The sequence below is a fragment of the Bombina bombina genome, chromosome 3 (assembly GCF_027579735.1).
Source record: "Bombina bombina isolate aBomBom1 chromosome 3, aBomBom1.pri, whole genome shotgun sequence".
In the NCBI taxonomy this organism is placed as follows: domain Eukaryota; kingdom Metazoa; phylum Chordata; class Amphibia; order Anura; family Bombinatoridae; genus Bombina; species Bombina bombina.
Genome location: NC_069501.1, coordinates 407,966,713 through 407,981,645, shown reverse-complemented (window position 1 = coordinate 407,981,645; position 14,933 = coordinate 407,966,713).

Genomic DNA, 14,933 nt, shown 5'->3' with positions numbered 1-14,933 from the left:
TAGGTCCGTTACCTTATGTTTGGCTATAAGGAAATGGCGTGCCACGGGTTGGTCCGATACCCCTTTGTCCAGGGCACTCCTTATGGCTGATCTGTGGTTCGCCATCCTGAGTCTTGCGTTGTCCGTCGTTTTTCCTACATAAAATAGGCCACAACAACAGCTGAGCAGATAAATAACATGAGAGGTTGTACAGGTAATGAAATGTTTTATTGTATATTTCTGGGTTGTGTGTGGATGTCTGAAGACTTTACACGGGATCATCCCACTGCATGTTGTGCATCCCAGACACCTGTAGCAACCCTTTTTCTTAGTCTTTAGCCATTATTGTTTATTATAGCACTGCTGGGGGTCTGTGGACATGAGCAGGTCTCTTAGGCTCCTTCCCCGTCTGTAACCCATGATGGGAGGATCCATATGCTTAAATGGTAGAGTATGGTCTGTAGTTAAGATCTCCCATCTCTTCCTGATATTATCAGCCATCTTGTCCTTTCCTTTGTTGAAGGTCGTGGTGAAAACCATCCTGTCTCTCTTTGGCTGCTCCCGTTGGTCTACCGGATTCATTCCATGAGTGACCACCTCAGCAATAACATTTTGTATGAGTTCCATACTGTAGCCCCTTTGTAAGAACTTTTCAGCCATCATGTTTAATTGTGTTTCACGATTGCTGGCTTCAGTATTGTTTCTTAACACTCTAATCATTTGTGACTTTATAATTGCTTTTCTGGTGTGGGGAGGGTGGTTACTGGATGCTTCGAGTATTGAATTCCGGTCAGTTGGTTTAGTGTAGAGAGTTGTACATAATGTGCCTTGTTTTTTGTAAATCCTAAGGTCTAGAAAGTCAATATAATTCCCATTGTATTTAAGTTCAAATTTGATTGGGGTCTCAAGCGCATTTATGTGCGTGACCCAATCCACCAAAGTGTCTTTTGTGCCATGCCATATGAAAAAGACATCATCAATGTATCTTTTGTAGTGTTTCACTGTGTCGATATTATAGATGTCAATGGTTTCACGTTCAAACTGTTCCATATACAAGTTGGCATATGACGGGGCCATGTTCGATCCCATGGCTGTCCCCGTCAATTGCTGGTAAAATGTGTTTTCAAAACGGAAATAATTCAAGGTTAAGCATTTTTCCAATAGGTCCAGGATCAGAGAGATTGGTGGTCCCACGTATGGGAATCGTGTCAACGCCACTGCTACTGCCTTAAGTCCCTCCCTATGGGGAATGACCGTGTACAAGCTTCTTACATCCAGTGTGACTAATAAGTCATTGTCATCAACTTTATCCACCGTATTGAGGATGGAAATTAGGTCACCTGAGTCCCTAATATATGAGTCCATAGATCTTACAAGGGGTTGTAAAAGGGCATCAACAAACTGTGCTATAGGTTGTAGTAAGGACCCTCTGGCTGACACAATTGGTCTTCCTGGGGGATTCTGTTGATCTTTATGTATCTTTGGTAAAGTGTACAATATTGGATGACTCGGATGAGTGGTCCTCAAGAAGTTGTATTCATCAATGTTGATCCAGTTCATCTGGTGTGCTTCTAATAGTGTACTGTCTATATCCCTTTTGAACTCATTCGTTGGGTCCCGGGTTAATTTCTTATAGGTCTGGTGATCATCCAGTTGTCTTAAGATTTCCTTGCGATACTGTACATAGTCCATGACTATGATTGCTCCTCCCTTGTCCGCTGGGCGTATGATAATGTCTGTGTCTTTGGCCAAGGTTTTTAGTGCCATTCTTTCTGCTTTATTGAGGTTAGGTCTGTGTTTCATTTGTTCTAGCTCCTTAGTGTCATTACCAATCAATCTGGTGTAGGTTTTAATGCTTGAGCCACAGGTTTTGGGTTCAAATTTGCTTTTAGGTTTAAATTGCTTTATTTCCTTTTCTATGGATATATCCTTAAAGTGTTCCTTTAATTTGAGGTTCCTTTGGAATCTTTGTATATCCAAGTAATTCTCAAAGTCATCATTAGTAAATGTTGGGATAAATGTGAGACCCTTATTTAGTAAACTAATCTCACCTTCTTCCAGTGTCCTTTGACTAAGGTTGATGACTATATCAGGGTTTTTCATCTTGGTGGCAGGGGGGGTCTTCTGCCTACAGTAGTTACCCCTCCGCGGGTGCGGCCTCGACCTCTTGTGTTTGCCGATCTTGTGGTTACCCCTAAAAAAGGTGTCTGTGATGGTGTGGGTGCCTGGTCTTGATGGCGTTGTTCATAGTTCCCGGTCTCATTATCAGAGCCTGAGCTACTGTCAATAGTATTGAGATATCTTGATCTGTAGTTCCGTAGACGTCTCTGTCTCTGTGGGCCTCCTTGGTTACCACCATGGATCCATGCGTAAATTCTTTTGTCCTTATAATCGTTGTCTACCGTTAGTAGTTTCTGGTTTTTAAAAGCTACCAATTCTTTTCTATAGTCACTGACTTGTTTGGTGATCTTGTCCATCCATGGTTCCCCAGTGTCATTCTGTAGTATCTGTAGCTTATGAGTATTAAACTCTCTTAGTTCTTCCTTAACAGTTGCCAATATATTAGTGCATTCTTCTATTACCAACAGGATTAAATCCAATGAGCATTTATTAAGTATCTGACACCAACGTAAGCAAAAGTTTTTATTATTTCTCCCAATGGTTGGCTGGTTTTTTATTCTGAACCCTCTAGGTATCTTCCTCTTTTTGTAGTATTTAGACAGGTAGATTGTATGTAGCTCTAGGTCTGTTTCTCTCTTCCTGAGTCTCATTAGGGTGTTGTAAACTGTTTGCGTGCTCTCAGCTGGTTCAACTTCTGTTGTATCAGAGTCCACTAGTATCCTTAGGGCATCATCATTGGTAAATGCAAAAGTCTTGGTAGTATATTCCTCATCAGGCAACTCAAGATCACCTATCGCTTCTGCCATCATGCTCAAATTCTATGTGGCTGTAGCTTTAAGTGATTTTAACACTCTGGAGTATATTTAAGATTCAAACGTGAAATAGGGCCCAAACGTGAAACCATTGACATCTATAATATCGAAACAGTGAAACACTACAAAAGATACATTGACGATGTCTTTTTCATATGGCATGGCACAAAAGACACTTTGGTGGATTGGGTCACGCACATAAATGCGCTTGAGACCCCAATCAAATTTGAACTTAAATACAATGGGAATTATATTGACTTTCTAGACCTTAGGATTTACAAAAAACAAGGCACATTATGTACAACTCTCTACACTAAACCAACTGACCGGAATTCAATACTCGAAGCATCCAGTAACCACCCTCCCCACACCAGAAAAGCAATTATAAAGTCACAAATGATTAGAGTGTTAAGAAACAATACTGAAGCCAGCAATCGTGAAACACAATTAAACATGATGGCTGAAAAGTTCTTACAAAGGGGCTACAGTATGGAACTCATACAAAATGTTATTGCTGAGGTGGTCACTCATGGAATGAATCCGGTAGACCAATGGGAGCAGCCAAAGAGAGACAGGATGGTTTTCACCACGACCTTCAACAAAGGAAAGGACAAGATGGCTGATAATATCAGGAAGAGATGGGAGATCTTAACTACAGACCATACTCTACCATTTAAGCATATGGATCCTCCCATCATGGGTTACAGACGGGGAAGGAGCCTAAGAGACCTGCTCATGTCCACAGACCCCCAGCAGTGCTATAATAAACAACAATGGCTAAAGACTAAGAAAAAGGGTTGCTACAGGTGTCTGGGATGCACAACATGCAGTGGGATGATCCCGTGTAAAGTTTTCAGACATCCACACACAACCCGGAAATATACAATAAAACATTTCATTACCTGTACAACCTCTCATGTTATTTATCTGCTCAGCTGTTGTTGTGGCCTATTTTATGTAGGAAAAACGACGGACAACGCAAGACTCAGGATGGCGAACCACAGATCAGCCATAAGGAGTGCCCTGGACAAAGGGGTATCGGACCAACCTTATAGCCAAACATAAGGTAACGGACCTAAGATTTGTCTTGATTGACCACGTTCCACCACTTAAACGAGGAGGTGACAGGGACAAAGCCTTACTTCAGTGTGAAACAAGGTGGATACACAGACTTGGTACCCTACATCCTAAGGGCCTAAATATGTCTAACAATTGGCATTGCTTCCTCTGATAACAGTGTGGTGTGGTTATATACCACTGATCCCATACTTGTGAGGATTCACCTGTGGTGAATCATCCGCTATAGTGGGACACTTGATAGAGCTTGATATCCAACCAGGGATAGTCACTTGTAGCTCTGGGATACACACTAAGATGGACCACCTCGATCTTGACTATACATGAGGGTTGGAACACTAACCAGTGTGTTTCATGTTACACAATGTGATACCCACTGTATTAGGTATCCGTGCCACTCATGAGTGTCTACTGTTGCCTTATCAGAGGCGGTTGAAACATGGGATTGAAGGGCACTTGGATAATGTTAGGGTACCATGACATCTCCACGAACCTAGTATGAATATAACTCTCATCTCTCTATGGAGTCACCTGTCACCATCATGAATGGAAGTCTATGACCACTATAATACCACCACCTTATAAAAGGAGTTAACACCTTATAATGACTTATGTATGGACCAGAACTAAACTAGATTACATGCCCTTCCTTGATTGCCAATTATGAATAGTGAACCAATGATATTATTTGAGGTTCAGCTATATGGACACAATGGTATCCAGACACAAGGAGGTAATACTGTTAAACGAATGTGATGCTAATAAGTATCCTGAGATATATACTCATTGTGTTAGTCTGTATCAGATATATGCTTAAAATTGGAGTAACAAGACAATATGCTACCTTATTTGATGAGGTATGTGGGATACAATAATGTGTTGGACCATGTTATGTTGCTTCTAGTGGAAGCCTTAGTTGTATCTGTATTTACATTTAGTTTTATCTTTATGTACATTTTTGTTTCTTTCTCATATGACCCATTTGCCACCACAGCTGCGGTAATCTAACAAGGGATTTATTACTAGAGCCTTAGCAACTACCCCACAATAGCTATATGGGTGACAATACACTTTAACTATGCACTATAAGTTGTGCACTATGTAAATTATTCCCCACCGGTGGAAGCCTTAATACCTTGCCCTTTTACATCTGTTGTAACCATTCTGGTAACATTGGGTGAGCTACTGCTGTATTGTTACATGGCCACCTAACACTCACTAATGTGTTCAAATCACTCTGATAATACTGACAGGGCTTGAAGCTGTATAAACGCACCGCGGTTATCATGACTACAAGCAGTAGCGCAAGCCGGGTGACGTCAGCCGCATATGCTAATTAGCCATGCGGTTTGAGGAATTACACCACAGACGCCGGAGTTCACTGCACAGCGTCTCTGAGACACATAACTTGGCACTTGACAGCAACACATCTTTTTGGCAGATCACTAATCAGACTGGGGATACTGACATTTTTACATAAGGTATGTTCCTATACGGAGGTGTCTGCTTTGAGTATCAGCAATAATCTAGATCTGTTATGACCTGACAAACATGATGCATTTACAAAAGCAGTGGCAGAGATTTACTAGGATTCTCTAATTCTGGGTAACGCTTATTTAAACAATATGTGATATGATGACTGTGTAATAACCTCAATTATGGACACATACAGACTCATATAAATAACCAACTAGCTATAAAGTAGGGATAGATTATTGTGACTCAATTGTTCCATGCTTAATGTGACTTTATAACATGAATCATGTGCTGAATTATTGTTAACACAGTGTAACCTGATACTGCAAATGTTGGTCTACATAGATATACATTGCTATAATGATATGTTTGTATTTCTGCTCTATATATTTTACTATTTTATTAGCTTAGTAGTATGGCAATATTGTTTGGTTGAGGGGGTCATCACCATGACAACCATGTTTTTGGCGCAATTCACACAGGTATTGTTAGATGGGTGGGGCTTATTGTATATATAAGGCACTGTGTTCACTTGCATGTTTGTACTGGTCTGAGGAAGGAGTCTGTGGACTCCGAAACGTTACCACAATAAAATAAAATAAGTTTTATGCTTAAATCCAGCGAGTGCAGTCCTATTTTGAAAATACTGTATATATATATATATATATATATATAAATATATTTATACACAGTATATATATGTATGTATATAAATATAGATATATATATACATACAGTATATATATAGATATAAACTTACTGGCCACTTTCATCTGTTTAATTACTTGGTAACACAAATTGCTAATCAGAAATCATAAAAGGAAAACCAAATAAAGTTCTGAATCAAGGATATGTCTGTGTCCTCTGGATGAGTTTTTCAGCTTGTTAGCATTCCTCAGTGAGATCCCATAAAAAAGGAAACAGAAAATTGCAACATAGTGTGAATCTGTAATGGCACTTTGAGGAAGTAGTTGTTTTGTAACAAATGACTACTCACATTTGTTGGAGCTTTCCACTAAGCTCAAGGATATGCGCACTCCCACTTTATACTGATGGGAAAACAGTACACTAGGCAAAACTTGGATACAAATTTATTTTAAAATATATAAAAGCGTCACATAAGCCTTGATAACACCACAATGTAAGGGTACAAAAGCAGATATGCTGTAACAAATGCTTCAAATCGCCAAACTTGCAAAGAGGTAAATGGATCAGCAGGAGTGTGACCGCTGAAACCAAAACCTTTTTAGTAGCAAGACAATAGCGCTAAGCCCCCAGGTGTCCTGGCTAGTGTAGAGACGCAATAAAACTCAATATAGAACAGTTCAGTTCCGACGTACGTTTCGCTGGTATGCTTTGTCAAGGAATGTTAGTGCGCATGTCCAAGAGTCCTTTTAAACAATCCATTGATGAGTTTCTGCCAGGTTTGTGGTTACATCCTCCATTTTGGAAGTTGGCATTTAGGTAATTTGTCATTAAACAACTAGTATGTTTTTCAAATTCTTTCAGTTTTATACATTTTGTTGATATATTCATAGATGTTAAGATGGATAACCAGAATTGGTAAATTATGCATTATAATGTTATAGCATTATACATATATGCAAAACTTCAAAAAGCATAATCACATTGTGCCTGCAATTAGTGTCTATACTGATGACAGATGACATATGTAGGTATTTGTTTTCTTTAACCCCTTAATATGAAGGTATTAGTTATATGTTTTTTTTTTTTTTTTGTTATGTTACTGACTATATGTCCTACGGACCATAATTAAACTACTAGCCTTATCATAAACCTAGTTGTGTCGCAATGTTTTTAAAAATAGATTTTATTTGTTAGCATGTAACATGTTTAAAAACATATATTGTACTTTTGTGTGTTTGCGCTGAAAAGTTATGATAGGATGTTGAGGTTACTGTTTCTAACTATGTGTTTAATTTTACATTTGGGGTTCCATATATTGAAAATAAGTTTGTGAAACATTCTAAAACTATTTAGCACTGATAATATAAGTGTGGACAACAAAAAAAAAAAATTAAGAAAAATTAAAAAAAAAAAAAAAAATTAAAATTAAAAATTAAAAAGGTTTTACTGTACTGTACTTATAAATAACTTTCACAAAAAGTGATGGATTTCAAAATCTTTATTAAGACCATTGGGTATGAAGCTATCCATAATATGGATCCACTTCATTTCCAATTGTCCCAATCTATTCTGTGTGTCTCCTCCCTTCCAATTCTGTTCTAATTTCCTAATGCCCAGAAATTCCAAATCCTTTACATTTCTATTGTGCTTTTTATCAAAGTGAGACGATACTGTATGATTAGCATAACCCTTTTCAATATTGTAAATATGCTCATTCATCCTAATTTTTAGAAGTCTAGAGGTACGCCCTATATAGATTAAATTGCATGAGCATCGTAACATGTAAATTACGTTTTTGCTATTGCAAGTAATAAATTGATCAATACTGTACTCCCTTTTGTTATCTCCAGAAAAAACATTTTTACAGAATTTTGGAGTTTTTTTCATAAATTTGCAAGCATTGCAGAATTGACACTTTCTAAAACCCATTTCAGATGGTAGCAACCAATTTTTTACTTTGTTGTTGTCTACTTCTTTAATACATTGGGATAGTTGAAACTTAAGATTGGGAACCTTTCAAAAAATTATGTTAGGTCCATCGCCTAAAAATTCATTTAATGCTGCATCTCTTGTGAGAATTCCCCAGTGTTTTTGTATGATGTTCCTAAGTTCTCCACTCTGCGTGCTATGTTGGAAGATAAGTCTATTTGCTAGTTTATCATCAGTGAATTTCTTATTTTTGATTTTATATTTTAATAAATCTGACCTGTCCATGTTGGTTACTTCTTCTATTTTTTCATCTAGAAAATTAGCTGGATAATTTTTCTCTAAAAAACGTTTTTTTAGGATTTGAGATTGAGCCTTATACATATCTTGTTCTTTACAATTACATCTCAGTCGAACGAATTGACCTTTGGGGACATTTTTAAGCCAATGTTTTTGATGACAACTTTCGAGGCTTATGTAATTGTTTACGTCTATGCTTTTAAAAAAGTTTTCGACTTCAACATTTCATTCTCAATGTATATTTCAAGGTCTAAAAATTCTACCTTGGTTTGACTATAATTCCAAGTTAGAGCTACTTTGAACTCATTTGTTTTCAAATATTCCATGAATTCAAGTAATTGGTTCTCACTTCCTGACCATATGAAGAAAAGGTCATCTATGTAGCGATGATAAGACACCAGATATTGCGCCCAGCTAGAGTTGTAAATATATTGATTTTCCCAATTTGCCATATATAAATTGGCATAGCTGGGCGCAAATCTGGTGCCCATCGCTGTGCCTCCTACTTGCAAATAGTATTGGTGGTTGAACCAAAAGTAGTTGGTTTCTAGAATTATAGCTATGCTGTCTAATATAAACTCAAGTTGTTTTTTATCCAAAGAGTCATCTTTTTCTAGGATGTTTTTTACTGAAGCTATGCCAAGATTTTTGTCTATTATGGTATAAAGTGACGTGACATCACTAGTCACCAACCACCAATTTGGATTCCACTCAAGTTTTTCTAAATGGTTAAGGATACTTAAGGTATCTTTCAGATATGATTTTGTCTTTACGACATAAGTCTGTAAAAATTGGTCCATATATGCCGATAAGTTGCTTGTGAGGGAATTAACCCCTGACACTATGGGTCTACCCGGGGGGTTAGATGGATCCTTGTGTATTTTCGGCAGTATATAAAAAGTGGGAGTTTTTGGAAATTGGTTGTAGATATATTGATATTCTTTTTTATTCACAATGCCTGTTTTTAAGCCTTTTTCCAAGTGAAGTTTAAGTCTTTTTTTAAATTTTATTATTGGATTACTATCAAGTTCGATATATACCTCAGTGTTTTTAAGTTGTCTAAGACATTCCTCATTGTATTTAGTTTTATCCATGATAACTGTCCCTCCGCCCTTGTCCGCGGGCTTTATGACTATCTTATCATTCATTTTTAAATCTGCCAAGGCTGTTTGTTCTAGTTTAGTGAGATTAGAACCATAATTAATTTTCATATTTTTAATATCCCTATGTACTAGTTCTAAGAATGTCTCCATAGGTGCTGATTTGCACTGTGTGGGATTAAAGGAGGACTTTTTATGTACCTCTATATGTTTATATTTATTTATTTCTATAGAACTGTTACTGATTATGGGATTGTTAGTAAAAAACTTTTTTATGCATAGATTTCTAATAAACTTCTGAATTCCTATAAAGGCTTCAAACTTATTCATTCTGTAACTGGGAGCAAAATTTAGCCCTTTGTTTAAGACAGAGGTTTGGGCTTCTGATAGTGTGGTACTCGACAGATTGAAAATACCATTATCTTTTTTATTTATTTGTTTATTATTGTGTTTATTACTTAGTAATCCGTTCTGTCCATGTTTTTGCGTCTTTTGTTGAACAGATCTGAATCCGTTCTTGTTTATTTTCTTTTTCCAGCCTCTATAAAAACCTCCTCCTCTTCTGAGTTATATCTTGCTAAAGCTCCAAATCTATTATGGGTGGTGGTTTCTTTTGGATATTGTTCTTTATGATTTTTAAAAGGATTTCTAGGTTGTTGCCAATTATTTTCTTCTCTTTCCCACTGTTCAGATCTATCCTGATTGTTCCTATAATTCATATTTTTATTATAAGTCATATCATAATTTTTCTGTGGATATCTGTGATCTGCGTAGGAAATATCTTCCTTTCTTTTATTATAGTAGCTCTCTCTTTCTCTATGTTCTAAAGAATTATGTTGGCGTTGATTTGATGTATTGCCATAATAATTATTTCTATGTGTGTATCTAAAGTCTTGATCTTTATATTGTAAACGCTCCTTGTTGGAATTACTAGTATTTTGAATATGTGTTCTTCTATTTTTAGCTCTATAATTTCTTTCTTTCCTTTCTTTATAATCCTCATAGTCTCTAAAGTATTTCTTTCTCTTAGTGTCTTTGATCTCTTTTTTTAAACAATCTAAATTTTCTGCCACTTTTTGTGAAAGTTCCCCATATTGTTTGCTCTCCATATGGGGAGTTATTTTTTGTTCCAGCATGTTAATTTCTATATTTGCCTCATCCAATAATTTTTTCTTTTCACTAATAATAAGATTCATAAGTTTTCTTGTGCATTCTTCTAAAATATGATTCCACTTGGTCATAAACATAAGGTTATCCTGACCAAATGTGGGATTTTTTAGAATTCGTAATCCTCTAGGGGTAATTTGTTCTTTCAAATATTTTTCTAAGGTTACTATCTCAAGGTGATATTTGGTTTCTTTAATCATATATTTTTCAACTTCCTTTAAGAGGTTTGCTAGTGAGTCATCTGTGTGTTCAGAATCATTAAAAAAATCATCAGCACCTGATGCTAGGGTGCGTCTACTTTGAAACAAAGACATAGTGAAAAAATCTCCCAAATTGACAAAAATATAATATATATATAATGTGTTCTATATGTGGAGTCTGTGAGTATGGGTAAAAGGTTAAAAACTATGTGAATGGTGTGAACTGCTAATTAATTAACAAGGTGTGCTTAGCTTTGATACACCTATAAACAAAACTCTGTGCTAAAGGAATACCCAAATATAGCTGGTTTGCTGCAGAAAAATCAGTGTGTGAACAGAAAAACAGTGCTAGTGACAAAAACTGATAAAAGTCCAAAATTTGAAAGGCTATCAGTTAAAAATAAACAGTAAACAGTGCTTACCAAACATAAGTGCTAATACAATTGCTTACATTAATCCATAATTACAGGATATAAATATTACTTATATCTTAGTGCACTAATAAAATAGGTATAACAACAAGATAAAATTACAATAAATATACCGAATATCACAAAGAAAAAAATGTGAAATAAATGTGATAACAAAAATCATAAAAGGAAAACCAAATAAAGTTCTGAATCAAGGATATGTCGGTGTCCTCTGGATGAGTTTTTCAGCTTGTTAGCATTCCTCAGTGAGATCCCATAAAAAAGGAAACAGAAAATTGCAACATAGTGTGAATCTGTAATGGCACTTTGAGGAAGTAGTTGTTTTGTAACAAATGACTACTCACATTTGTTGGAGCTTTCCACTAAGCTCAAGGATATGCGCACTCCCACTTTATACTGATGGGAAAACAGTACACTAGGCAAAACTTGGATACAAATTTATTTTAAAATATATAAAAGCGTCACATAAGCCTTGATAACACCACAATGTAAGGGTACAAAAGCAGATATGCTGTAACAAATGCTTCAAATCGCCAAACTTGCAAAGAGGTAAATGGATCAGCAGGAGTGTGACCGCTGAAACCAAAACCTTTTTAGTAGCAAGACAATAGCGCTAAGCCCCCAGGTGTCCTGGCTAGTGTAGAGACGCAATAAAACTCAATATAGAACAGTTCAGTTCCGACGTACGTTTCGCTGGTATGCTTTGTCAAGGAATGTTAGTGCGCATGTCCAAGAGTCCTTTTAAACAATCCATTGATGAGTTTCTGCCAGGTTTGTGGTTACATCCTCCATTTTGGAAGTTGGCATTTAGGTAATTTGTCATTAAACAACTAGTATGTTTTTCAAATTCTTTCAGTTTTATACATTTTGTTGATATATGCATAGATGTTAAGATGGATAACCAGAATTGGTAAATTATGCATTATAATGTTATAGCATTATACATATATGCAAAACTTCAAAAAGCATAATCACATTGTGCCTGCAATTAGTGTCTATACTGATGACAGATGACATATGTAGGTATTTGTTTTCTTTAACCCCTTAATGTGAAGGTATTAGTTATATATTTTTTTTTTTTTGGTGTGATGTTACTGACTATATGTCCTACGGACCATAATTAAACTACTAGCCTTATCATAAACCTAGTTGTGTCGCAATGTTTTTAAAAATAGATTTTATTTGTTAGCATGTAACATGTTTAAAAACATATATTGTACTTTTGTGTGTTTGCGCTGAAAAGTTATGATAGGATGTTGAGGTTACTGTTTCTAACTATGTGTTTAATTTTACATTTGGGGTTCCATATATTGAAAATAAGTTTGTGAAACATTCTAAAACTATTTAGCACTGATAATATAAGTGTGGACAAAAAAAAAAAAAAAAAAATTAGGAAAAATTAAAAAAAAAAAAAAAAAAAATTAAAATTAAAAATTAATTTTTTTTTACTGTACTGTACTTATAAATAACTTTCACAAAAAGTGATGGATTTCAAAATCTTTATTAAGACCATTGGGTATGAAACTATCCATAATATGGATCCACTTCATTTCCAATTGTCCCAATCTATTCTGTGTGTCTCCTCCCTTCCAATTCTGTTCTAATTTCCTAATGCCCAGAAATTCCAAATCCTTTAAATTTCTATTGTGCTTTTTATCAAAGTGAGACGATACTGTATGATTAGCATAACCCTTTTCAATATTGTAAATATGCTCATTCATCCTAATTTTTAGAAGTCTAGAGGTACGCCCTATATAGATTAAATTGCATGAGCATCGTAACATGTAAATTACGTTTTTGCTATTGCAAGTAATAAATTGATCTATACTGTACTCCCTTTTGTTATCTCCATAAAAAAAATTTTTACAGAATTTTTGAGTTTTTTTCATAAATTTGCAAGCATTGCAGAATTGACACTTTCTAAAACCCATTTCAGATGGTAGCAACCAATTTTTTACTTTGTTGTTGTCTACTTCTTTAATACATTGGGATAGTTGAAACTTAAGATTGGGAACCTTTCTAAAAATGATGTTAGGTCCATCGCCTAAAAATTCATTTAATGCTGCATCTCTTGTGAGAATTCCCCAGTGTTTTTGTATGATGTTCCTAAGTTCTCCACTCTGCGTGCTATGTTGGAAGATAAGTCTATTTGCTAGTTTATCATCAGTGAATTTCTTATTTTTGATTTTATATTTTAATAAATCTGACCTGTCCATGTTGGTTACTTCTTCTATTTTTTCATCTAGAAAATTAGCTGGATAATTTTTCTCTGATTTGAGATTGAACCTTATACATATCTTGTTCTTTACAATTACGTCTCAGTCTAACGAATTGACCTTTGGGGACATTTTTAAGCCAATGTTTTTGATGACAACTTTCGAGGCTTATGTAATTGTTTACGTCTATGCTTTTAAAAAAGTTTTTCGACTTCAACATTTCATTCTCAATGTATATTTCAAGGTCTAAAAATTCTACCTTGGTTTGACTATAATTCCAAGTTAGAGCTACTTTGAACTCATTTGTTTTCAAATATTCCATGAATTCAAGTAATTGGTTCTCACTTCCTGACCATATGAAGAAAAGGTCATCTATGTAGCGATGATAAGACACCAGATATTGCGCCCAGCTAGAGTTGCAAATCTGGTGCCCATCGCTGTGCCTCCTAGTTGCAAATAGTATTGGTGGTTGAACCAAAAGTAGTTGGTTTCTAGAATTATAGCTATGCTGTCTAATATAAACTCAAGTTGTTTTTTATCCAAAGAGTCATCTTTTTCTAGGATGTTTTTTACTGAAGCTATGCCAAGATTTTTGTCTATTATGGTATAAAGTGAAGTGACATCACTAGTCACCAACCACCAATTTGGATTCCACTCGAGTTTTTCTAAATGGTTAAGGATACTTAAGGTATCTTTCAGATATGATTTTGTCTTTACGACATAAGTCTGTAAAAATTGGTCTATATATGCCGATAAGTTGCTTGTGAGGGAATTGCTTCCCTCACAAGCAACTTATCGGCATATATAGACCAATTTTTACAGACTTATGTCGTAAAGACAAAATCATATCTGAAAGATACCTTAAGTATCCTTAACCATTTAGAAAAACTCGAGTGGAATCCAAATTGGTGGTTGGTGACTAGTGATGTCACTTCACTTTATACCATAATAGACAAAAATCTTGGCATAGCTTCAGTAAAAAACATCCTAGAAAAAGATGACTCTTTGGATAAAAAACAACTTGAGTTTATATTAGACAGCATAGCTATAATTCTAGAAACCAACTACTTTTGGTTCAACCACCAATACTATTTGCAAGTAGGAGGCACAGCGATGGGCACCAGATTTGCGCCCAGCTATGCCAATTTATATATGGCAAATTGGGAAAATCAATATATTTACAACTCTAGCTGGGCGCAATATCTGGTGTCTTATCATCGCTACATAGATGACCTTTTCTTCATATGGTCAGGAAGTGAGAACCAATTACTTGAATTCATGGAATATTTGAAAACAAATGAGTTCAAAGTAGCTCTAACTTGGAATTATAGTCAAACCAAGGTAGAATTTTTAGACCTTGAAATATACATTGAGAATGAAATGTTGAAGTCGAAAAACTTTTTTAAAAGCATAGACGTAAACAATTACATAAGCCTCGAAAGTTGTCATCAAAAACATTGGCTTAAAAATGTCCCCAAAG